The sequence below is a fragment of the Mobula hypostoma genome, chromosome 2, assembly GCF_963921235.1.
Source record: "Mobula hypostoma chromosome 2, sMobHyp1.1, whole genome shotgun sequence".
Taxonomy (NCBI): Eukaryota; Metazoa; Chordata; class Chondrichthyes; order Myliobatiformes; family Myliobatidae; genus Mobula; species Mobula hypostoma.
Window position 1 is genome coordinate 11964809 of NC_086098.1, and position 23588 is coordinate 11988396.

At 43.0% G+C, this 23588-nt stretch overlaps 1 protein-coding gene across 1 annotated transcript in view; it reads right to left on the minus strand.

Annotated features, from left to right (window-relative positions):
• The window catches only part of nt5dc1 (5'-nucleotidase domain containing 1), a 665771-nt gene that overhangs the window by 167413 nt on the left and 474770 nt on the right, over nt 1-23588 (minus strand). The gene's annotated exons all lie outside the window — the stretch shown is intronic.

Sequence of the window (23588 nt, forward strand, 5' to 3'; positions counted from 1 at the left end):
TGTCAACAGTTTAGATGACATGCCAAATCTTCCCGAGCTGCAAAGAAAGTAGAGGTGTTGCTGTGCATTGTTCGTAATGGTACTTTCGTGCTGTGCTGGACCCAGGACAGAGTCTCTGAAATGATTAAGGCATCCGTTAGTTTTGCGAGACCATGGATCTGCACCTGGAAAGTCTTCACTCTCCAGGGCGCAGGCCTGGGCAAGGTTGTATGGAAGACCGGCAGTTGCCCATGCTGCAAGTCTCCCCTCTCCACCACACCAACGTTGTCCAAGGGAAGGGCAAGGGCCGATACAGCTTGGCACCAGTGTCGCCGCAGAGCAATGTATGATTAAGTGCCTTGCTCAAGGACACAACACGCTGCTCAGCTGGGGCTCAAACTCACAACCTTCAGGTCGCTAGTCGAATGCCTTAACCACTTGGCCGCGTGCCCACACTAAAATGATAACTCAGAGGAATTTAAATTTGCTGACCCTCTCCATGAGGACCGATCTCCCACTGAGGACTGGCTCATGGACTTCTGGTTTCCTTCTCATGAAGTCAATAATCTGCTCACTAGTCTTGCTGACATTGAGTAAGAGGTGGCACCACTCAGCCAGATGTCCAGTCTCCCTCCTATAGGCTGATTTATCACCACCTCTGATTTGGTCAATGACAGTGGCAAAATTAAATATGGACTTGGAGCTGTGCTTCACCTCACAGTCAGAGGTATAAAGCTTAAATGTTGATGCACTTTTGATAATTCACAGTTTCCTTTTCAAAACGTTATAAAGCTTGGATAGCTTACATGTCATAGAATCATAGAGTCATAGAGTACTGCAGAGCAGAAACAGGCCCTTTGGCCCATCCAGTCGATACTAAACCATTAATCTGCCCAGTTGCATCGATCTGCACCTGGTCCAAAGCCTCCCATACTCTCCCATCCATGTACCTATCTGAAATTCTCTTAAATAGTTAACTTGAGCCTGGATTCACCACTTCCACTGGCAGGCCATTTCACATTCACATGACCCTCTGAGTGAAGAAGTTGCCCCTTATGTTCTCCTTAAACACTGAACCTTTCACCCTTAGCCCATGACCTCTAGCTGTAGTCCCACCAATTTCAGTGGAAAAGGCCTGCTTGCATTTACCCTATCTATACTCCTCATAATAATTTTGAATATCTCAGTCAAATCTACCCTCAATCTTTTACATTCGTGGGAATAAAGCCCTTACATATTTAACCATTCCCTATATCTCAGGTCCTCAAGACCAGGGAACATTCCTTTGCGTGCAGGAAAATGAAGGAAGATTTGATAGTGGTATGCAAAATTATGAGGGGTATAGATAGGGTAAATGCTAGCAGATCTTTTCTACTGAGGTTGACTGAGACTAGGACTAGAAGTCATGGGTTAAGTGAAATGGTTAAGGGGAACATGAGGGGTAACTTCTTAACTCAGAGGGTCGTGAGAGTGTGGAATGAGCTGCCAGTGGATGTAGGTTCGATTTCAACATTAGAGAAAAATTTGGATAGGTTCATGGATGGAAGTGGTGTGGAGGGCTATGGTCCGGATGCAGGTCGATAGAACTAGGCAGATTAATAGTTTGGCGTGCACTAGATAGGCCGAATGGCCTGTTTCTGTGATGTTGTTCTCTAAGACTCTGTAGGTCTATGACTCTAGATGATAGGTCAACAACCTGTAATGTTATCTCTTTGACCTGTTAGGTATTTTCATGTTCTCCTTTATTTTAGATAATCAGAAGTTGCTGTGTTCCATCTCCCAGAGTTCCTTTCTCCTCCAATCTCCTACATTTTCTTCAATTTACATCTCTTCCAGTTACATCATCTGTAGTGAACATCTGTTTACCAGATCCTCTCAGCACACACCATCATCTATGTATCATTCAATCTCTCTTGATCCCCACTATCCCACAGACTTCCCTTTGTTCCCCCCAGTCTCCCACCCCTTCAAGGATCAATGATTGACCTTACTCACTCTATATATTTACATGCAACAGGAATTTGCTGTTGGTGCGACATGTAACAGAAATTATTCACAACTATAAAGAATACAGAATTATATAAAAAAATAAAGTCAGAGGTTAAAGTACAGATAGGGAATAAAATGTACATAAACACATACCAAATACTACAATGTAAAGAGCATTATAAAAAGTTGAAAGTGAAAGCTTTTCTATATAACCATATAACAATTACAGCACGGAAACAGGCCATCTCGGCCCTTCTAGTCTGTGCTGAACTCTTAATCTCACCTAGTCCCATCGACCTGCACTCAGCCCATAACCCCCATTCCTTTCCTGTCCATATAGCTATCCAACTTAACTTTAAATGACAACATCGAACCTGCTTCAACCACTTCTGCTGGAAGCTTGTTCCACACAGCTACCACTCTCTGAGTAAAGAAGTTCCCCCTCATGTTACCCCTAAACTTTTGCCCTTTAACTCTCAATTCATGTCCTCTTGTTTGAATCTGCCCCATTCTCAATGGAAAAAGCCTACCCACATCAACTCTATCAATCCCCCTCATAATCTTAAACACCTCTATCAAGTCCCCCCTCAACTTTCTCCGCTCCAAAGAATAAAGACCTAACTTGTTCAACCTTTCTCTGTAACTTAGGAGATGAAACCCAGGCAACATTTTAGTAAACCTCATCTGTACTCTCTCAATTTTATTGACATCTTTCCTATAATTCGGTGACCAGAACTGTACACAATACTCCAAATTTGGCCTTACCAATGCCTTGTACAATTTCAACATTACATCCTAACTCCTATACGCAATGCTCTGATTAATAAAGGCCAGCATACCAAAAGCTTTCTTCACGACCCTATCCACATGAGATTCCACCTTCAGGGAACTATGCACCATTATTCCTAGATCCCTCTGTTCTACAGCATTCTTCAATGCCCTACCATTTACCATGTATGTCCTATTTTGATTAGTCCTACCAAAATGTAGCACTTCACATTTTTCAGCATTAAATTCCCTCTGCCATCTTTCAGCCCACTCTTCTAACTGGCCTAAATCTCTCTGCAAGCTTTGAAAACCTACTTCATTACCCACAACTCCACCTATCTTAGTATCATCTGCATACTTACTAATCCAATTTACCACCCCATCATCCAGATCATTAATATATATGGCAAACAACATTGGACCCATTACAGATTCCTGAGGCACACCACTAGTCACCGGCCTCCAATCTGACACACACTTATCCACCACTACTCTCTGGCGTCTCCCATCCAGCCACTGCTGAATCCATTTTACTACTTCAATATTAATGCTTAATGATTGAACCTTCCTAACTAACCTTCCATGTGGAACCTTGTCAAAGGCCTTACTGAAGTCCATATAGACAACATCCACTGCTTTACCCTCGTCAACTTTCTTAGTAACCTCATCAAAAAATTCAATAAGATTTGTCAAACATGACCTTCCATGCACAAATCCATGTTGACTGTTCCTAATCAGATCTTATGTATCTTATGAGAAGTTATCAATAGCTCACAATGATTGGAACTTGACCTCATGGGTACTTCTCGCATTTTTTGTTTTTAGTTCTGGTTTAGTCATAGTCATACTTTATTGATCCCAGGGGAAATTGGTTTTCGTTACAGTTGCACCATAAATAATAAATAGTAATAGAACCATAAATAGTTAAATAGTAATATGTAAATTATGCCAGTAAATTATGAAATAACTCCAGGGCCAGCCTATTGGCTCAGGGTGTCTGACCCTTCAAGGGAGGAGTTGTAAAGTTTGATGGCCACAGGCAGGAATGACTTCCTATGACACTCTGTGCTGCATCTTGGTGGTTTCCAGCATCTGTAGATTTTGCTTGTTCATCTTGGTGAATAGAAAAGTCCCACCACAGTGAAAGTTTTAGATTATTCTAATAACATTCTTAGACCGGTACAGGAAAGTTCAGCTCATCATCACTTTTTGATCCTGAGGTGACTACTGAGGTGACGACTTCATCTGGTCAATTTCCAAGTTTGTTTACTCTTTCCAGGCGACACTGCCCAGAGATGTGCCTGAACTCTTGAAATACCAGAACTTGACTGATTTAAGAGCCAAGCTGAATTGGAAAGGTTGGGTCCTACCCTTAAGGAGGCAATGGAGCACGAGCTCAAGGATGAGCAAATACCTGAGGCCTGGACGATTTAAGCAAAAGGGCAAGATTGAAATGGTTGGGCTTTTGGGGTCAGAGGCAAGAGTCAGGCCAGTCCCTGCTCTGCAAAGTTTCTTTATCTCTGTGCTGAACTGAGGCATTCTGAATCATCTTCTGTGGACTGCTGTATTGGCTGCAGTGATGCCTGGCTTTGTGGCCTTCAGTCCTGAATGCTGTTTCCTTGCTTTTACTGTTTGCACAATTTGTTTTTTTTTTCTCTCTGCACATTGAGTATATGGTGTTCTTCTTTTGTATTTAATAGGGTTCTATTAGGGTTCTCTTGTGTTTCTTTTCACGAACAATGAGAACAGGAATAGAATGATGTCGCTGATAAATGTGTGGGTGAAGAATTGGAGCAGGAGGCAGGGATTCAGATTTCTGGATAATTGGGACCTCCTCTGGGCAGGTGTGACCTCCACAAAAGGGACTGAAAGGGATTGAATCTGAGGGGGATCAATTATTCTTGCAGGCAGATTTACTACAGCTGTTGGGCGTGGTTTAAGCTAGTATGGCAGGGAGATGGGAACCAGAATGATCAAGCTGAGGATGAGCCAGCAGGTTTACAAGTACATGATGGGTGTAACATAAATGTAAGGAAGGACAAGCCAATGACTGGGTGCAAATGCAGAAAGAGCAAAGAGTTAAATTGTACCACAGAGGCAAAATTCAAAAGGGTGAAGAATGCAGGACTGAAAGTGCTGTATTTAAATGCATGTAGCATTTGGAGTGTTGGCGTGTGGCCAAGTTGGGGGCTAAGGTGTTCGTCTAGTGATCTGAAGGTCGCTAGTTCAAGCCTTGGCTGAGGCAGCTTGTTGTGACCTTGAGCAAGGCACTTAACCACACATTGCTCTGCGACGACACCAGTGCCAAGCTGTATCGGCCCTAATGCCCTTCCCTTGGACAACATCGGTGGCGTGGAGAGGGGAGACTTGCAGCATGGGCGACTGCCGGTCTTCCACACAACCTTGCCCAGGCCTGCGCCCTGAAAACCTTCCAAGGCGCAAATCCATGGTCTCACAAGACTAACGGATGCCTATATAAAAGCATTTGGAATAAGGTAGATGAACTCATGGCACAGTTAAAGATTGGTTGGTATGATGTTGTGGGCATCAATGAGTTGTGGCTGAAAGAAGTCATAGTTGGGGGAGCTTAACATTAAAGGATATCCTTTGTATTGAAAGGACCGGCAGGAAGGCATAGGGAGTGGTGTGGTTCTATTGGCAAGAGATGAAATTATATTTTTAGAAAGGTGACATAGGGTCAGAGAATGTTCAATCTTTGTGGGTGGAATTAAGGAATTGCAAAGGTTAAAAAAAAACATGGGAATCACATATATAGAACTCCAAATAGTAGCCAAGATGTGGGATTGAGATTACAAAGAGAGCTGGAAAGGGCATGTAATAAGGGTAATGACACAATTGTAATGGAGGGCTTCAATATGCAAGGGGATTGGGAAAATCAGGTTGGTGTTGGATTGCAATAGAGGGAATTTGTTGAATGTCTTCGTGATGGCTTTTTAGAGTAGCTTGTGCTTGAGTCTACTCAGGGACAGTCTACCTTAGATTGGATGTTGTATACCCAGATCTTATTAAGGGGGCTTAACATAAAGGAACCCTCAGGAGGCAGTGATCATAATATGATTGAATTCATACTGCAATTTGAGAGGTAAAAGCATAAGTCACATGTATCAGTATCACAATGGAATAAAGGGAATGATAGAGACATGAGCTTGCCTAGGTGGATTGGAGGAGGATACTGGCAGGGATGACAGCAGAGCAGAGATGGCTGAAGTTTCTGGGAATAGTTCACAAGGCAGGCACAAGATAGATATGCTCCACAGAGTAAAAAGTTCTCAAATGGCAGGGGTAGGCAACTGTGGCTGACAAAGGAAGTTAAGGACTGCATAAAAGCCAAAGAAAGGGCATATAAGGTAGCAAAAGTAACTAAAAAAAGCTATAAGGAGAGAAGATGAAATATGAGGGCAAACCGACCAATAATATAAAGCAAGATACTAAAAGTTTTTTCAGTTATATAAAGAGTAAAAGGGAGGTGAGAGTTGATATTAGACCACTGGAAAATAATGCTGGTGAGGTAGTAATGGGGGACAAAGAAAAGGCAGATAAACTTTGCATCTGTCATCACTGTGGAAAACACTAGCAGTGTGCCAGAGGTCCATGAATGTCAGGGAGCAGAAGTGAATGCCATTGCTATTACTGAGGAAAAAGTGCTAGGCAAACTGAAAGGTCTTAATGTTCGTAAATCACCTGGGCCAGATGGACCACATCTCCGAGTCCTGAGAGAGGTTCCTGAAGAGATAACGGATGCATTGGTCATGATCTTTCAAGAACCACTTGATTCTGTCATGGTCCCGGAAATTGCAGATGTCACTCTACTCTTTAAGAAGGCAGGAAGGCAAAAGGAAGGAAATTAAGGGCCAGTTAGCCTAACCTCATTGGTTGGGAAAGTGTTGGAATCTATTATTAAAGATGAGGTTTCAGGGTACTTGGAGACTAATAATAAAATAAGTCAAAGTCAGGATGGTTTCTGTAAAGGGAAATCTTGCCTGATGAATCTATTAAGAATTCTTCGAGGAGGTAAGAAGCAGGGTAGACAAAGGAGAGGCATGGATGTAATTTACTTGGATTTCCAGAAGGCGTTTGATAAAGGTGCCACACATGATGCTGCTTAACAAGACAAAACTCTGTAGCGTTACAGGAAAGATATTGGCATGGATAGCGGAATGGATGACAGGCAGAAGACAGCAAGTGAGAATAAAAGCTGTTCTGCATCCAGGTAGAATGCTTTCTATGGTGCAGCGATAAAATTTCAAATCCAAGGTGTCTCTTGTCATGGGAACAAACAATTTAACTGCATCAAAACCACAAAACTCCTTCTCTTTCCCCTTTTCTAGTGTATCAGCATATATCCACTTGTCTGAGTTTCCATTTGACACTACTTCCTTATTTCTATTCTGCAATATATAACGGATTTTGTTTATGAAAGTAGAATTTCCATAAATAACTTGTGATATTAAGACAGCTACAAAATGAAATTCAATACTCTGAAAGTTAATATTGACAGATTGAAAAAAGGATTAATGGCAAACTTTCATCAACACAGTACATTTCCAAGATATATGTTTGGATGTGTGGTCAAATTTAGTAGACAGAATGTAAGTAATCTCTCTGGAAACCAAGAGCAGAACTGATCAGATAGGCAATTTATTAATTAGCTATGGTATAAATAATTTCACTCCCACAGTGTCAGAGGCTTCATGCATCTTGCAACATGGGACCAAAAGTTGCTAAAAGAACCTCATTGCTTTGGTAATCTGGGATTTTGAACTTGCCAGCCGAAAGGTCCTTCACCATCCAGGCTGTGCTCTCTACTTGTTGCTGTCATCTGGCAGGAAGTGCATGAACCATAAGTTCCACCCCACCAGCTTCAGGAACAGTTACTATCCTTGAATGATCATGCTCCCGAACCAGCATGGATAACTTCCATGAGAAAATCTGCAGATGCTGGAAATCCAAGCAACACACACAAAATGCTGGAGGAACTCAGCAGGCCAGGCAGCATTTATGGCAAAGGTGTAGGGTTAGGGTTTCGGGCCGAGATGGATAACTTCACTCACCTCAATACTGAACTGATCCCACAACCTACAGACTCACTTTTAAAGACTCTACAACTTATGTTCTCAGTATTAAACACCTATCTACTATATCTCATCTTTATTTACACATTTCACCTTCTTTTTCACATAGTTTGTTCGTCAATGTGTAGTTTTTCATTGATTCTATTGTATTTCTTTGTTCTCCTGTGAATGTCTGCAAGAAAATAAATCTCAGGGAAGTACATGGTGACATACATACTTTGATCATAGATTTATTATCAAACAATCCCTGTGCCTGTAAAAGCTGGATAAAAAGCCTTACAGATAGCAAAGCCACAGCACCAGCTTGCCATACGACCATAAGACCGTAAGATATAGGAGCAGAAGTAGGCTATTTGACCCATCGAATCTTCTCTGCCATTCAATCATAACTGATCCAATTCTTCTGGTCATCCCCACTCCCCTGCCTTCTCCCCATACCTTTTGATGCTCTGGCTAATCAAGAACCTATCTATCTCTGCCTTAAATACACCCAATGACTTGGCCTCCACAGCCACTCGTGGCAACAAATTCCACAGAGTTACCACCCTCTGACTAAAGTAATTTCTCCGCATCTCTGTTCTAAATGGACGTCCTTCAACCCTGAAGTCGTACCTTCTTGTCCTAGAAACCCCTGCCATGGGAATTAACTTTGCCATATCTTATCTAGTCAGGCCTTTCAACATTTGGAACGTTTCTATGAGATCCCCCCCCTCATTCTCCTGAACTCCAGGGAATACAACCCAAGAGCTCCAGCAGTTCCTCATACGGTAACCATTTCATTCCTGGAATCATTCTTCTGAATCTTCTCTGAACCCTCTCCAAAGTTAGTATATCCTTTCTAAAATAAGGAACCCAAACTACACACAATACTCCATGTGGCCTCACGAGTGCCTTATAGAGCCTCAACATCACATCCTTGCTCTTGTATTCTATACCTCCAGAAATGAATGCCAACATTCCATTCACCTTCTTCACCACCGACTCAACCTAGGGGGTTAACCTTTAGGGTATCCTGCACAAGGTCTCCCAAGTCCCTTTGCATCTCTGCATTTTGAATTCTCTCCCCATCTAAATAATAGTCTGCCCATTTATTTCTTCCACTAAAGTGCATGACCATACATTTTCCAACATTGTAGAAACATAGAAGCATTGAAAACATACAGCATAATACAGGCCCTTCAGCCCACAAAGCTGAGCTGAACATGTCCCTACCTTAGAACTACCTAGGCTTGACCCACAGCCCTCTATTTTTCTAAGCTCCATGTAGCCATCCAGGAGTCTCTTAAAAGACCCTATCGTTTCCGCTTCCACCACCGCCGCCGGCAGCCCATTCCACGTACTCACCAGTCTGCGTAAAAAAAAACTTACCCCTGACACCTCCTCTGTACCTACTTCCAAGCACCTTAAAACGATGCCCTCTCGTGCTAGCCAATTCAGCCCTGGGGAAAAGCCTCTGACTATCGACATGATCAATGCCTCTCATTATCTTGTACACCTCTATCACGTCACCTCTCATCCTCTGTCACTCCAAAGAGAAAAGGCTGAGTGCACTCAACCCATTCTCATAAGGCATGCTCCCTAATCCAGGCAACACCCTTGCAAATCTCCCCTGCACCCTTTCTATGGTTTCCACGTCCTTCCTATAGTGAGGCGACCAGAGTTGAGCACAGATAAAATTGTATTTCATTTGCCACTTCTTTGTCCATTCCCCTAAACGATCTAAGTCTTTCTGCAGGATCTCTGTTTCCTCAACACTACCTTCTCCTCCACCTATCTTTGTACTATTAGTTCATTTAAATGGGCCACATCAGCCCATTTCTTCTCTTGAGACACCTCTCCATACACCACACAGGACTTACACCAGCAAGAACCAGACCTGGCAAGCACATGGAACCTGAGTGGTGAATGCTGGCAGGAATAATTGAAAACATACAGGGTGGTGCGGTAACATAGCAGATCTCATTGAAATCTTGTGAATATTGAAATGCCTAGATATTGGATGTTTCCAATATTGGGGGAATCTGGACCCAGAGGGCACAGGCTCAGAATACAAGGATTTCCTTTTACAACAGAAATAAAGAAGAATTTCTTCAGCAGAGGATGGAGAATCTGTGTATTCATTGCCACAGACGGCTGTAGAGGCCAAGTCATTGGATATATTGAAAATAAACATTGAGAGGTTCTTAATTAGTAAGGGCATCGAAGTTTACGGGGAGAAGGCAGGAGAATGGGGTTGAGAGGGATAATAAATCAGCCATGATGAAATAGCAGAGCAGACTCAATGATCTGAATAGCGTAATTCTGCTCTACGTCTTATGATTGTGGTTGGTGCACTGCTTTATAGTGCCAGTGATGATTGATTGAGATTCAACTATATGTAAGGAGTTTGTACACTCTCCCCGTGACTGTGTGGGTTTCCTCCAGGTTCTCTGGTTTCCTCCTACATTCCAAAGATGATTAGGTTCGGGTTAGGGTTAGTAAGTTGTGGGTGTGCTATGTTGGCACAGGAAGCGTGGTGACACTGGCGGGCTCATTCTAGCACATTCTTGGATGCTGTTGGTCGTTGAGGCAAATGATGCACTTCGCGTTGTTTTGATGTTTTAATGTTCATGTGACAAATAAAGCTAATCTATCTTATTGGCGAAGGCACAGTAGCATTGTGGTTAACACAACGCCTTCCAGTACCAGCCACCCAGGTTCAGTTCCTGCTGACGTCTGTAAGGTGTTTGAATGTTGTCCCCATGACTGCATGGGTTTTTTCCCACAGTACCATGACCTACTGGTCGGTAGGATAATTGGTCATTGTAAGTTGTCCCGTGGTTAGGCTAGGGTTAAATTGGGGTTGCTGGAGGCCGTGATACAAAGGGCCAGAAGGGTCTATTCTGCGTTGTAGCTCAATAAATCAGTCAATCAATCAATCTACCCTCTCTTCTTGCTGCTGCGGTATCTTCACTCAGATATATGTGTTTCCAGGTGTTCTGTGGCACAGGTTCAGCAGGTAGGTTTCCAGGTGCTGGGGTAAGCAATTACAGTAGTCGAGGGAGTCTTGATCATAAGCGGGCCAAAACTCCTGAAGACAGGTGGCAGATCAACTGATGATCCCACTGGTGATAGCACAGGACTGTTAACATCTTAGTCCACGTGTATTTTTTAACCCAGTAGTTCAGGCTGACCTGTTGGATTCCATGTGGTGGTCAGCTGTGGACTGCGGCTGGAAAATCACAAGCCAGGCTTGGTTAGGATCTTTGGAAATGTTGCTTTCAGTCCAGCTGGCTTAAGTGAGGGGTAATTGCCAACAGCTTGCTACAGAATTGCTGGAAGTTCCCTGTAAATTGATTCCCTGTAACTCTGTGTTTCTTTCCACAGATATTAGCTGGCTTGCTGGATATTTCCATTTGAGTTAGTTGCGCAAATGTCTGTGGATCAGCGGCTTTCAGGCAGACACTGTTCTTCATTAGTCACAATTGTTTTTAATCCAATGTTCCTGTTTGTTATACAGATTGAGAGAACCTCTTACTGTTCCTGAAACTCTTTCTGACATCCAAGGGAATCATAGAACAAATTTCTGATCCTGTGCAATGAAGCCTCCATAGGAGGTGGTGATGCAACCAGTCAAAATGCTCTCCACGTTATATCTACAGAAATTAGCAAGAATCTTTGCTAACGTACCAGGTCGACTTTATGATTTTGACAAAGTGCAGCTGTGATTCAGGCTTTATTCTAAAATTACACATTCTGGTTTTATTTTTGCACTTTTATTAGATAAACATTTATAGCCCATGTCCCCCTGTCACAATGTTGTTCAATCATCCTGAGAATGACAGCCCTGCAGCGCATAAACTCAATGAGAAGAGTGTAAGTGCAGTCTGGCATGCTTTGCACAGGCATTTTCCATTACAAATGTGGATACATGCATTCATAATGGGTGTAGAAGAAAGGAACTGTGCTATGCAGAACATGTGGTAAACACACCTCTTACACACACACACACACACACACACACACACACAACAAACAAACATTGCCTTGTCATTCTACTGTTGCTGTGCTGAGAGTACACACTTCTCTGTCTTCACCCGTATATTCTAATAATGGGTCCTTTATGGTGCCTTTCCCGCCATACATGGCAGAGTAAGGAGTATGTGTGAATGTGTATATATTGTTTGCATACTGTATTTCAGATAGGTACCTCTGTTTCTTTTGTAATATGATTGTAACTACATTGTGGTTCATAACAAGAGCCCAAAGGATCATTGGGGATCCGAGTCACCCCAAACACAAACTGTTCCAGCTGCTACCATCCAGGAAACAGTACCTCAGCATAAAAGCCAGAACTAACAGGCTCCGGGACAGCTTCTTCCACCAGACCATCAGACTGATTAATTCACGCTGATACAATTGTATTTCTATGTTATACTGACAGTCCTTTTGCACATACTATTTATTACAAATGACTATAAATTGCCCATTGCACATTTAGACAAAGACATAACATAAAGATTTTTATTCCTCGTGTATATGAAGGATGTAAATAATAAAGTCAATTCAACCTCCATCTAGCACTTCACTGGCAGTTCGTTCCACACACGCACCTCCCTCACAGTGAAGAAGTGCCTCCTAAGATTTCCACAGCAATAGCTTATTATAGCAGCCAATTCTTAGGCTACAAAGCAGGAAGAAAGCATAACATTTTAATATTTTTAGAAATTGTGGAATAACATGAAACCAAATAAGAGCTGAAATACCAGTAATGTTTAAAGGATAGTGATTTTTTTGCTATTTTAAAAAGCACAAGATTTTGAAATAATTATCTGATAAAAATTATGCTGCTGATCTCAAAGCATTGCTGATGAAATATTCAGTAGTGGGTCGATTCAAGGTCAAGGGGAAATGACTGAATCATCTGTTTGATTTTCATCTGCGGCATGTATTCACTCATCAATCCAACCTTGACCGTTGTTGTGACCCTGCTGAAGGCGGATGCACTGGCACTTTGTGACTGAGTTGTACTTGGTGTTGAACACAGACGTCATGAAGGGCATGACAGGGAGAAAGGCATCAATAAAGCAGCCAAGGATGCTGGGACTGAGGACGTTCTTCTGAGGAAGATGAACAGCACTTCAACAGGAACGAAATGAAAGGAACAGAAGAAAACACACACACTCACATACGTCCATACGGTACTTAAATGGAAAAAGAAGTTTGAATAAGAAATGCTGAATGGATAAATGTGACGTATCAAACACCATGGTGAAAAACGAACCATTAAAGACACATAGGAGATGCAGGGAGTAATTGAAGGGATGGTAAGTGAAGCAGAAGAAATAGAAACAAAGGGAAATTAGCAAGAATTGTAAAAATCTCTACTGGCACTATCTTCTATTGGTCCTTCACAGACACATTCCCACTTCTCTCTCTTCTACCATTCATGCAAGTTTTCCAAAATACCTAGTATGTTCCCTTACAGAAGTTAAAGGGTCAATTTCAGTAAAAAAAAACATAGAAAATAGAAACCTAGAAAACCTACAGCACAATACAGGCCATTCAGCCCACAAAGCTGTGCTGAACATGTCCTCACCTTAGAAATTACCTAGGGTTACCCATAGCTCTCTATTTTTTGAGCTCCATGTACCTGTCCAGGAGTCTTTTAAAAGACCCTGTCGTATCCACCTCCACCACCGTTGCTGGCAGCCCATTCCACGCACTCACCACTTTCTGCGTAAAAAACTTAATGGATGGTAGGCAGGTCCCATATCATATTTTTTTTTAAATCACTGAGTTAGTATCATTTAGACCATAAGACCATAAGACACAGGAGCAGAATTAGGTCATTTGGCCAATTGAGTCTGCTCTGCCATTCCAACATGGATAATTTATGACCCCTCTGAACCTGTTTCATACAATGTCTAGGATAAAAAAGTTGGAGGACAAAGACTGACTCACTGAGCATGTGCTAGACAGAACCTTCAATAATATAGTGACTGTGAGTTATAAGGAAAGATTGAATAAGTTATTACTTTATTCCTTGGAATGTAGAAGATTGAGGGGAGATCTGATACTGTATAAGTATACAAAGTTATGAGGGCTAAAGATGGGGTAAAGCTAGGGCAAGCAGGCTTTTTCCACTGAATTTGGGTGGGACTACAACCAGAGGTCATGGGTTAAGGGTGAAAGGTGAAAAGTTTAACAGGAACATGAGGAGAAACTTCTTCACTCAGAGAGTCATCAGAGTGTGGAACAAGCTGCCAGCGCAATTGGTGCATGCACGTTTGACTTCAATGTTTAAGAGAAATTTGGATAGGTACATGGATGGTAGAGATATGGAAGGCTATGGTCCTGGAGCAGGTTGATGAGAGTAGTTAGCTTAAATGGTTCGGCATGAACCAGGTGAGCTGAAGGACCCGTTTCGGTGTGTATTTTTCTATGATTCTATAACCCTATAACATATCAAACCTATCCCTAACATCTAGGACAAGAGGGCACAACTTCAGGATTGAAGGACATTTATTTAGAACAGAGATGCGGAGAAATTACTTCAGTCAGAGGGTGGTAAATCTGTGGAATTTGTTGCCATGAGCAGCTGTGTAGTCCAAGTCATTGGGTGCATTTAAGGCAGAGGTAGATAGATTCTTGATTAGCCAGGGCATCAAAGGGTATGGGGAGAAGGCAGGGGAGTGGGGGATGACTGGAAGAATTGGATCAGCCCATGATTGACATGGGTTAAGGGTGAAGGGGGAAAAGTTTAAAGGGAACATCGGGGGGGCTTCTTCACACAGAGAGTGGTGGGAGTGTGGAATGAGCTGCCAGACGAGGTGGTAAATGTGGGTTCTTTTTTAACATTTAAGAATAAATTGGACAGATACATGGATGGGAGGTGTATGGAGGGATATGGTCCGTGTGTAGGTCAGTAGGACTAGGCAGAAAATGGTTCGGCACAGCCAAGAAGGGCCAAAGGGCCTCTTTCTGTGCTGTAGTTTTTCTATGGTTTCTAATTTCATATCCATTGTTGCTGGACACGTGACAAGTAAAACTGCCAGCATAATCAAAAACCCAACCCACTCCAGGCATTCTTTCTTTTCCTCTTCCCACTGAACAAAAGATATAAAATTCTGAAAGCACATACCACCAGGCTCAAGGACAGATTCTATCCCACTACTATAAGAGTATTGAAGGGTCACCTAGCACAATAAGATGGGCACACAATCTATCTTGCGCCATACTGTCTACTTGCACTGCACTTTGGCTATACTGTAACATTTTATTCTGCACTCTGTGATTGTTTCACCTTGTACTACTTCAATGCACTGTGTAATGCATTGATCTGTATGGACTTCATGGTAGCCCATTCACTTCAACATTCGACATGTTGTGCATTCGGTGACGCTCTTATGCACGCCACTGTTGTAACACGTAGTTTTTTGAGTTACTTCACCTTCCTGTCAGCTTGAACCAACATGGCCATACTCCTCTGACCTCTCTCAATAACACGGCATTTTCGACCAAAGAACTGCCGCTCACTAATTTTTTTGTGTGTTTTGCACCATTCTCTGTAAGCTCTGGAGACCTGACAGTAAAAATCCCAGGAGATCAGCAGTTTCTGAGATACTCAAACCACCCCATCTGGCATCAACAATCATTCTACAGTCAAAGTCATTTAGATCACATTTCTTCCCCCATTCTGATATCTGGTTTGAACAACAAATGAACCTCTTGATCACATCTGCATGCTTTAATGCATTCAGTGCCAACGATCCCTGATCTGGGTTCAATTCCTGCCACTGTCTGTAAGGAGTTTGTACGTTCTCCCTCTAATTACATGGGTTTCCACTGGGTGCTCCAGTTTCCTCCCACATTCCAAAAAATTTACAGATATGGTTAGTGAGTTGTGGGCATGCTATGTTGGTGCTGGAAGCATGGTGGCAGTTGCGGGCTGTAAAGCAAAATCCTTGCTAATTTGATTTGAAGGAAACAATACATTTCACTGCATGTTACAATGTTTTGATGTAGAAATAAACCTAATATTATAATCTTATCTTATATCAAAGTTCATTGTAACATTCCATATGTTAACAACTCCAGTCAAAGCAAGGTAAGATTCACAGCTGATGTTATTCTAACTTGATTAGTGGCTAAACTTCTGCACTTTTGATACTGTCAAATTGCATGAACAATGGTGGAATGAACTTGATCTTCAAGGAACTTAAGACAGGTGATGTAAAATCACAGATCGGCCCAATTACTGCAATTAATATCGCTCAGTAGTTTGAAGAGTCCTACGTTGATAATCTGTGAAGGGTGAAAAATGCAGCTTAAATCTACAGCTGCACAATAGTATGGGGAACTATATTTGATAGTCCACAGAGCTATGTACCTGCTCTTAATTTGGGATTAACCCAACTTTCGACTGCAATGTTGGTTGCTTAATAATAAGGTCAAGGTCAACCATGGATGTTGCATCCTAGATGTTGCGGTGCCGTCAGTCAATACACAACACGGGGCAGTATACAATATGGAGAGCCAGCTGTTGCCAATGCAGCAGGCTCCCCCTCTCCATGGAGCTAATGTATCTAAAGGAACAGCACAGACCAATACAGTTTGGCACCAGCCACATCACAGGAGTTGCCAGTCAGTGTAGAACTCAGTCCGGACTCCTTCCCCATGAGTGGGTTTAGCCGCAAGGCAACATAGGTTTGAGATCAGTTTTGTTTCTCCTGGATGAGCTGACGAGCCCCATCTGCAAGAAGTGCTCAATAAGTGATTGACCCAAATCATCAGCTGTCTGCATCTGTCATCTGCCCCCAGCATTTCAGCATGGTAGAGGAAAGCAAAGGGTTGTCTCAGCAAAGATAGTCTGCTGCACACCCAGAGCCACTTTGACCATTGATGAATCTTCATCCTCTCTCAGAGTCAGTAAGTTGTTAGTGTGTCTGTGACTACCGAGTGTTGATGGCCTTCCGAAACAGTCGGTAATACATGTGTAGCCCCCCTGGCCAACCTCAGGGTCGCTTGGCTCGCTGTCATCCAGGGAAACAGCCCTCGGCCCCGCCAAACTGGGTAACTAGTTTGTGTGGATGCTGTGTGATGTACCCCACCCTGCCCAGATAACAGACAATACACCAGATACGATCAAATGATTTACAGTTTATAGATATTACTGGAACTATATAATTAATAGAGAATAAAATATAAAAGGAAAATAAAAGGCGCCACACTTATCAAAGTTCAACCTCTTCGTGCACAAACAGTTGGAGCTCAGGACTCTTATCTTCACCCTGCGACCCCTCGGACCACCTCGACTGGCCGCCTGGGACCAACAACGGTGGTCGACCAGACGCTCCACACAAGTCCGTCTCCGTCTCCTCGCCAAACGCCCTCCTCGGAGTCCGACCCTGTTAGCGGACATCACAGCACCTGGTCCATCCTCTGCCTCTCTCTCCTGCTTTCTCCCTCCAAAACCCCGCGCATACAAATCTTCCAGATACATCAAAAGCATAACAACTATCCCAATTGGTTCGTAATATCTTTTTATCACAGCCTAACCCAAAACAAGCTGCTAGCGCAAGAACTTTTTCAGCATTTAACATAACAAAGAAGCATTCCCAAGTATAACAAAACAAAGAAGCCATTTTAATTAGCCTGCGCAGTAACATAAAAGACGAAACCCCCTTACACATGGACCAAGCTAAAATGAAGTGTTAAAATATGCTTACATTTAAAGTACATCAACACTCTAAAAATCAAACAAAAATATTTAAACTACCTGAATAATGAATGCTATTTACCTTCCTCCTGTCAGTTGACATCTTCCAGTAAAGTGAATAATTTAATGCCAGGTTCACCAACTTGATCCTGGGATAAAGAATTTCTCTAAGATGAGAGACTATACAGACTGGACCTACACTCTACTCAGTTTAGAAGAATGAACATGCAATGTTTTTACAGGGATTTATAGAGCAAATGCAGAGGTGATGTTTCCATAGACTGGCACGTCTAGCACCCAAGTCCAGAGTCTCAAAATAAAAGTTTAGCCTTTTAGGGAAGAAATGATAAAGCAAATGTCTATCCCTCAGAGGATACAGAATGTTTGAAAGTCTTTTCTCAAAATGACTGTAGAAGTTTAGTCAATTAGTATATTAGTTCATTGGTTGTGGAATCAGTTCGGGGTTGAGATGTGTGAAGCTGCCCACATTGGTAAGAGAGCCTGATTGTTGAAGGACATTAACTGCTCCTGAATCTGGTGGTGTTGGACCTAAGACTCCTGTACCTCCTTCCCAATGGTAGCAGCAAGAAGAATGTATGGCTTGGATGGTCGGTCCTTAATGACGGATGCTGCTTTCTTGTGGAAACACTCTTTGTAGATGTGCTCAGTGGGGAGGAGGGCCTCGCTTGTGATGAATTGGGCTGTATTCATCACATTGTGAAGACTCTTCCATTCTTGGATGTGGCTATTTCCATACCAGGCCATGATGCAACCAATCAATATACTCTCCACCGAGCATCCATATAAGTTTGTCAAAGGTTTAGATGACATGCTAAATCTACGCAAACATCCAGAAAGTATAGAGGCACTGCTGTATCTTCTGTGTAATGGCACTTCCATGCTGGTGCCAGGGCAGACTCCCTGATTTTAAAACGCCAAGGAATTTGAAGTTACTGATCCTCTCCACGTCTGTTCCCCTAATAAGGACTGTCTCACGTACCTCTGTTTATTTTCCTCCCGTGGTTTGTCTTTGCCAATGTTGTGTGAGAGGTTGTTGTGGTACCATTCAACAAGATTTTCAATCTCTTGGATGATAAAATGGACTCTTGACCTCACAGTCTAACTTGTGCTTCATTATTTAGCTGCACTGCACCTTGTCTTTTACACTTCATTCTGCATTGTTATTGTTTTACATTGTTCAACCTTAATGCAGGGACTCGACAGTACCTGATTTGCATGAACAGTATGCAAGACAAACTTTTCACTGTATCTTGGTACACATGAATTTATGAACCAATTCCAGAACTCATATCGTTATTCAGCACAGCACAACAGGTCTAATCAGCAGCTCTGCTGACGACCACACAGACCTCAGTTACCTCAGCATCAGACTGGCTCCAGCACACCAGTGTTCTATTACATATTCTCTTGTGTAGTCAGCAATCTGATGGAATAAATATTGATCGCTCTAATCTTTGGTTACCACTCCACTCTATTTCTGACCCCTCCCAACTTTTTTTCTATTTTTCACCACTCTGGTGGCCTTCTCACACTTTCTCTTCTCCCACCCTCACAACCTGCCCATTATCTCCTTCTGATTCCCCACATCCTTCACTTTATTCTATAGTCCGTTGTCCTCTACCACTAGATTCCTCCTTCAACCTTTTGCATCTAGGCCAGGGGTTCCCAACCTTTGTATGTCATGGACCCATATCATTAACCAAGGGATCTATGGATCCCAGGTTAGGAATCCCTGACCTAGGCCCTCTCAGATTCTCACTTCATTCCCCTCTTCCCCACCCTCCACCTTCCTCCTCACCTGGTCTCACCTACTGCCTGCCAACTGGTACTCATCCCTCTCGCACATCTTATTATTCTAGCTTCTGCCCTCCTCCTCTTGAGTATTGATGAAGGGTCTTGGCCCAAAACGTTGACTCTTTATTCCTCACCATAGATGCTGCCTCAGTTGCTGAGTTTCTCCAATACTTTGTACATATTACTCAAGATTTCTAGCTTCCACAAAACGTTCTGTGTTTCTGTGCAGTAACATGTAGCAGTAAACACTGCACGCACATTCAAGGTCTAGATAGCATGGATGTGGAGAGGGTGTTTCCTATCATGGGACCTAATGCTGTTCCAATATAACAACAGGAATTCTGCAGATGCCTGAAATTCAAGCAACACACATCAAAGTTGCTGGTGAACGCAGCAGGCCAGGCAGCATCTATAGGAAGAGGCGCAGTCGACGTTCCAGGCCGAGACCCTTCGTCAGGACTGTTCCAATATGTTATTCACTGTAGTCATTAGCAAGAACTTCAGTCAAGCTTTGCCTAGTTTTTCAATTGCTCTGGTGAATCTGGAGGCATCACTGGGTGGTGTTAGATCTATTGGGAGTAGAATCCGTGGATGTTCCTCTGTAGGTGAACATTGATACACAGTGACTGCAAAGCAGTGCAAATATCATCAATGGCATCATGTGCAACGGCTTCACAAAGCCTGCTGGGCTCTATCTGTTGTACTCTGGTAAGGCAATAAGACCACAAGACATAGGAGTAGAATTTCGCCATTTGGTCTCTCGAGTCGAATGAGAGAAGATTCACGAGAATGATTCCCGGAATGAAAGGGTTACCATATGAGGAACGTCTGACAGATCTTGGGCTGTATTCCCTGGAGTTCAGGAGAATGATGGGGGATCTCATAGAAACATGCTGAATGTTAAAACACCTGAACAGATTAGATATGGCAACATTATTTCCCATGGTAGAGGAGTCTAGGACAAGAGGGTATGACTTCAGGATTGAAGGACATCCATTTAGAACAGAGATGTGGAGAAATTACTTTAGTCAGAGGGTGGTAAACCTGTGGAGTTTGTTGCCACTAGTGGCTGTGGAGGCCAAGTCATTTGGGTGCATTTAAGGCAGAGATAGATAGGTTCTTGATTAGCCAGGGCATCAAAGGGTATGGGGAGAAGGCAGGGGAATGGGGATGACTGGAAGAATTGAATCAGCCCAGACTCAATAGGCTGAATTGCCTACTTCTGCTCCTATAGTTTATGGTATTATGAGTCTGCTCTGTCATTCCATTAATCTTCCCTCTTAACCCCATTTTCCTGCCTTCTCCTTGTAACCTCTGATGCCTAATCAAGAACCTATCATCCTCCACTTTAAATATATCCAATGACTTGGCCTCCACAAGTGTCCATGGCAATGAATTGCACAGATTCACCACCCTCTGGCTAAAGAAATTCCTCCTCATCTCTGTTCAAAAGGGGCATCTTTCTATTCTGAGGCTTTGCCTTCTGATCCGAGACTCCCCCACTATTGGAAACATCATCCCCATGTCTACTCTGTCTAGGCCTTCAAATATTGGGTGGGTAAAACACAGGGAAGCAGAAGTCAGAAAGGGAACACCACAATCTTCCTGGCTATCTTCACTGTTCACAGGACATGCTGCATTTCTCTTCCTCTCACACTTTTCCATCACATCCTCTCTCCAACTACCCACCATCTAGCACCACTGCTCTGCACAATTAAATCTTCTTGATGAAGCTCAGGAGAGGTTTTCAAGTGGGCGAACAGTACTTTTGATTTTTTTTTTAACATTCTTAATGGACATTCAGTACTAGGTTAAATATGGGAAGAACTACTTGGTGCAAGTTTTCGTAGGCACACATTCATCGCTACAGGTTTTAATGAAGTCAGCAACAACTGGGGCATACTCATCCAGATTTGAAGAGAAATCTCTGAATACAGTCCAGTCCATCGATTCAAACCAGTCCTGTAAGCATACCTGTGTTTCCCTTGTCCATACTTCTTGGTCCACACTCATGGTGCTGTAGTCTTCAGGGAGTAGAAGAACAGCCAGGTGATCAGACTTTCTGAAGTGTGGGTGTGGGAAAGCACGGTAGGCACTCTTGAACTTAGTGTAACAATATGTTGTTTCCTTAGTTACTACAAGTGATTTGCCGATGGTAATTATTTAGTGACTTTACTCGTACTGTAATTGACAGCTTTTATTATTATGTATTGCAATGTACTGCTCCATATAACAACAATTTCACAAGACATGCTAATGATATTCTGATTCATAATTACTGAGTCGGACACCTTTGTTGGCTGTTCTTGTTTCAGGTTCGGAATCAGATTCAAATGTATTTATCACATGTATATCGAAACATACAGTGAAATGCATCATTTGTATTAACAATAATACAACCAAGGATGTGCTGTGGGTAGCTCACACGTGTTGCTACACATTCCACTGCCAGCATAGCCTGCCCACAATATTGAGCGAACAACACAAACAACAAATCAAAAAACAAAACAACAGCAAAACAATCCCTTTTCCCATCCACCCAGCTGCCAATTCACACACACAAAGACAGGTCTCCAAGCTAGAACAGGCCACCTCTGGGCCTCCAGTCCTTGGCCCCGGACTCACAGACATCAGGCTTCCAACCTCAGACTTCACCTCAGGGTCATGAGTTGGACCTTCGAACCTAACACCCTGGACTCGCCAATAACAAGGTTGACCGATAATGGGTTTCCTATTTACTGAAACGCTTCATTTTATATGAAAATACCTTTTCTGGGAAGTATTGAAAATTCTACTCACAAGGACAATAAATTCCAGCAAATCACATCACGCAGCATTTATGCCACAGTAATCTCATTACTGTGGCACTGAAGACCTCAGCATGGGAGCTGCTCTGTTTGGCTCTTAAAGTTCCAGATTACTATATCCATTATTTTCCAAACCAATTCATCCATGTAGTTCAGCAACTGTACTAATATGCTTCTTCTCTACTTAAACAGGTAGATTTATCTGCTTGCAGATTTATGTCACATGTGTCACTAAATGCCCATGATCGACTCCACTTCTCACCGATCTCGCTGATTAAAGCACTGCGGAAGATTGAAATTAACAAGAGTGAAAGCAGAAGGCAAGTGGGTGTTCAGAACCATCTATCTGCGAGTGACCAGTCTCTATTTTGCTCTCATCAGCTGCTCCAGGAGCAAGGTCCCTGCATTTGATCTCTCTCTCTCTCCCACTCACTCAATGCTGTCGGAACCTGGTGCTGAAGTCTTGGGTTTTGGGCAAGGTTTAATGGACACAGTTTATGGTTTGGACTGTAGTTAATGTTACTCTTAATAATCTCTGTTGGCTTTGTAGAACAATCTATGTTCCAAACCTATTCTGGTATCTGTCCCCAACTTTTCCTTCACTACATCGGCGACTGCATTGGCGCTGCTTCCTTCACACATGCTGAGCTCATTGACTTCATTAACTTTGCCTCTAACTTTCACCCTGCCCTCAAGTTTACCTGGTCCATTTCCGACACCTCCCTCCCCTTTCTAGATCTTTCTGTCTCTATCTCTGGAGACAGTTTATCTACTGATGTCTACTACAAGCCTACTGACTCTCACAGCCATCTGGACTATTCCTCTTCTCACCCTGTCTCTTGTAAAAATGCCTTCCCCTTCTCGCAATTCCTCTGTCTCCGCCCCATCTGCTCTCAGGATGAGGCTTGTCATTCCAGGACGAAGGAGATGTCTTCCCTTTTTAAAGAAAGGGGCTTCCCTTCCTCCACCATCAACTCTGCTCTCAAACGCATCTCCCCCATTTCACGTACATCTGCTCTCACTCCATCCTCCCGCTACCCCACTAGGAATAGGGTTCCTCTTGTCCTCACCTATCACCTCCAGCCTCCGGGTCCAACATATAATTCTCCGTAACTTCCGCCACCTCCAACGGGATCCTACCACAAAGCACATCTTTCCCTCCCCACCCCCTCTGCTTTCCGCAGGGATCGCTCCCTACGTGACTCTCTTGTCCATTCGTTCCCCCCATCCCTCCCCACCGATCTCCCTCCTGACACTTATCCTTGTAAGCAGAACAAGTGCTACACATGCTCTTACACCTCCTCCCTCACTACCATTCAGGGCCCCAAACAGTCCTTCCAGGTGACACTTCACCTGTGAGTCGGCTGGGGTGATATACTGTGTCTGGTGCTCCCGATGCGGCCTTCTATATATTGGCGAGACCCGACGCAGACTGGG